Source organism: Lygodium microphyllum, chromosome 21, assembly GCF_053477565.2.
Source record: "Lygodium microphyllum isolate KBCC chromosome 21, Lygodium_microphyllum_v1.1.10, whole genome shotgun sequence".
In the NCBI taxonomy this organism is placed as follows: domain Eukaryota; kingdom Viridiplantae; phylum Streptophyta; class Polypodiopsida; order Schizaeales; family Lygodiaceae; genus Lygodium; species Lygodium microphyllum.
The window spans coordinates 35,603,682-35,607,626 of NC_141155.1; the positions used below are offsets into that span (position 1 = coordinate 35,603,682).

Below are 3,945 nucleotides of genomic sequence, written 5' to 3' on the forward strand. Positions count from 1 at the left end.
ACAAACTACCATCGACAAAGATGGACCGCAACCCGAAGGTCTTATACGACGTACCATCGATGCGATGCTTGAAGCTCAATCCATCCACAAAGAGACAAAGATAAGTAAAAGAAACTTCAAATTTCGTACTTTCAATGGATCACGAGATGGAAAGACTATACTTGCATTTATCAGTTAGTTTGATGATTACTTCCATGAAGAAACATATGCTGAGAAAGACAAAATTAAATGTGACACTAACCATTTAGTCGATTGAGCATCTCTATGGTGGACTGTGGTTCGCAAGAGCATTGATTGTCCCACTACCTCGGAGAGTTTCCAAAAGAAGTTTTTGCAGAATTTCCTTCCTTCTCAATTCCATGAAAAAGCCATAAAGAAATGGGATCTTCTACAGCAAAGAGACCTCGAACCTATTTCCCAATACACTGAACGTTTTTGGAATGCCCTACTTCAACTCCGAATGCTCGAAGATGTACCTGAAGTGACTCACAAACGCATGTTTATGTCCGGCCTACTTGGAAATTACTATGCTGAAGTCAATATGTTCAAGCCTACAACCCTTGAAGATGCAATTTCCTTGGCTCATGACACTGAAGACAAGATCCGCGGAAGAGACAAGCGACCACAACAATTTCAAACAAATGGTAACTATGGTTCCAAACAATTCAATTCAAGTTTTCGAAGATTCAATCAAAGTCGTTTTCTTCCATCTTCATTTTGTAATCTTGGACATGACCACCTGCTTTGCCATCAAATACCAATCCAAACCCTAAGCCATCCTCACAGCCAAATCCCAATATTCCCAAACTTCCTACCATTACCAACAATGTATCTAAAGCCAAAACCATAGTTTGTTACAAATGCCATCAACCTGGACATCTAGCAGTCAATTGTCAATCAAAAAAGCCACCTGTCCATATCAATTATCTTGGAGCAATGGAAGAAGAAGAACGTGAGGAAATGCCTGACTTTACCAAAGATGATGACGACATTAGTACTACTTCGGATACTTTGGCAGGTATGCCAACTCCTCATTCTTTGTTAACAATGAAATGTTTAGTGCATGGTAAAGAAAAGATTATTTTACATGATGATGGTAGCACACATGATTTTATTTCTGCAAAGTTAGTTAAAGAATTGAATTTACAAACTGTTTCTACACATTATCATATTAAAGCTGCATTCTTAGGCACAAGATATAATGGAACACAAGAGGTGCATAACTTAGAAATTAAAATTGGTGAATATACTGAACGAAGAAATTTTCTAGTTGTACCTTTGCAGTCTAGTGATATTATCTTAGGTATGCCTTGGTGTCATCAATATAATCCTGACATAGATTATTCTACGCATTCAATTAAAATTTATTTTCAAGGAAAAAAATCACATTGCATGGTATGCATGCATCCAATAATTTTCCACTGCTTATTCATACTCAGGCTAAACATGCATTATGTAAAAGTAGCAAATCTTATTTAATTTGGGTGAATGAACTTCAAGCTAAAGAAAAACATATGCATCCTAGGCATACACAATTTCTTTCTCAATTTAAAGATTGTTTTGCTAATGATTTACCACCTGAACTACCACCTTCATGTCGTGAAGATCACAAAATAGATTTAATTCCTGGTACACAACCACCATGTAAAGCACCATATAGGCATAATCAAATTGAATAAAAAGAAATTCAAAATCAAATAGAAGAATTGCTTAGGAGAGGATTAATTAGACCTAGTAGTTCTCCATTTGGCACACCTATTTTATTAGTGAAAAAGAAGAATAATACTTATCGCATGTGCATTGATTATCGTGCCCTAAATAAAATTACAGTTAAGAATAGATATCCGATTCCTAGGGTAGATGATCTTATGGATAAATTACAAGGATCTGCCATATTTAGTAAGATAGATCTTAAATCTGGTTATCATCAAGTAAGATTGGATAAATCTGATATATTCAAAACTCCATTTAGAACACAATTTGGACACTATGAATTTCTAGTGATGCCTTTTGGTCTAACTAATGCACCAGCTACATTTAGTCGCATGACGAATCGCATATTCTTGAAATATCAGCATTGTATTATCTCATAGCAAGCAACATTATAATGCATAATCATCCCCTGGGAACAAATATTCATGAAGCAAATTGCATAAAACATCAATTTCCTTTGTAAAAATGAGATTACCGTTCTTTGTGGGTTGCGGGTTTTTATTTGTCATATCTTGGGACTGATTTCCAACCACCATTAATGCTCATGACAGTCCACAATAAGCAATCTTCCTTCCTCTTGAACCACGGAGCAATCCGGTCTTCATTGGACAAGCATCTGTCATCCATTCTTCTTCTTCTTCTTCACCACATGAATCTGCCCTTAGGGGAGAGAGAGGGAGGAGAGAGAAAGACTAAAATCAAAGATCTTCATAGAGACCTGGAGCCCCAAGAGGAACACCAAGGAAAAGAGAATTCTCTTGCAAGAAAATCTATCTTGTAACACCAACAAGCTTGTTTATCATGTTTCATATGATCACAATGAAGAAAAGAACACGAGGCACAACAAATCTTCATGTAGCATCATGAAATCTCCCAAGGATTTGATAGAATCAACCATATTCTTCAATATCTTCATACATTCCATCAATGGAACAAGAAAGCAAAGGAATACACCATCTTTGAATGGAAATACATCACATAGTATTCATCTTCAATATCTTCATAGTCTTCTCTCTCAATCTCTCATATACAATCACTCTGTTTCAATAGAATTGGCTATCTCTGACTCTCTCTCTCTCTCTCCATCAATAATACATCATATCCCCACTACAATCTCTCAAAAATCACTCTCAATAATCCCTCTTAGGTCGTGGATACCCCTCCCAAGAGGTATGTCTGACATGAAGAGTCACCAGAGCCACTACAGTGTCCTTTCATAGCTCACTACTGTCACTTCACTCTAGTCTTCACTTGAGTCTTCAGCAGCTACTTCTTCCACTTCTTTCAGCTCTTTTGCACTTGTATTCACCTCTTTCCAAGGCTAGAAAACTTTCCCAAGCTACACTCTCATCCATCAGAACACATACAGAAGCATACAGAACAGTCATAGAACAGTACCAGAACAGCTACAGTACAGAACAGAACAGAACAGAACAGAGACAGAAGCTCTACAGAAGACCTACAGAAGGTTACAGAAGGTCATCAAAACCACATAACTCATTTTTAAACCATTCCAAACTCTCACAAACCATTCAATAAGCTTTTACAAGATCTCAATCTTCATCAATCAATACTCCATCCCTCCTTACAGAAGACAATCAGAACAAAATAGACCAAAACAGAACAAAACAGAAGGTATACAGAACCTATCAGAACATCACAAAACCACTAATAAACATCATGAACTTCCAAAACACAATCAATATCATCCAAAACACTCTCAAACCACTTCCAAACCAATCAAGCATCTCATAAAATCAACCATTCAGCTCTCAAAAACAACAAAAATCAGCCAAAAAACAAGTCATTTCAACACTCAACATATCCCCACACTTAATAAGGAAGCGTCCTCGCGACCCAGGAAAAAGGGAATACAAGTTCAGGTAAAAAGCGCAACTTTAATCTTCAATATCTTTTCAAAAAGAATCCATCCACCACGACCCCAACTTATAACATGTTTCTGATATAAAAATACAAAGAAAGGAAAACCCGTTATACATTAACACTTGTTATCAAACTAAAAAAAAATCACAACAAATTTGTAAAGGATATAAGAGTTTTCTTCTTCTTCATCTGCATCAGCTTCAACTCTGCAACCACGACTCCATCACCACAATTCTCCAAAATGTAGCTCGCACACGAAATCCAATAGGAAACCACCAGGTTCGTTTTACATAAATTAACTCACAACACAAACACTACACACAACACAACCATCTGAATGACTCCTCC

The 3,945-nt window shown here is 36.7% G+C and overlaps 1 non-coding gene across 1 annotated transcript; it reads right to left on the minus strand.

Annotated features, from left to right (window-relative positions):
* Positions 1-3,587: 3,587 nt before the first annotated feature.
* Positions 3,588-3,656, minus strand: LOC148017889 (small nucleolar RNA SNORD36). Its single transcript, XR_015687814.1, has one exon. It is a non-coding gene; the product is annotated as a small nucleolar RNA SNORD36 (small nucleolar RNA).
* Positions 3,657-3,945: the final 289 nt, after the last annotated feature.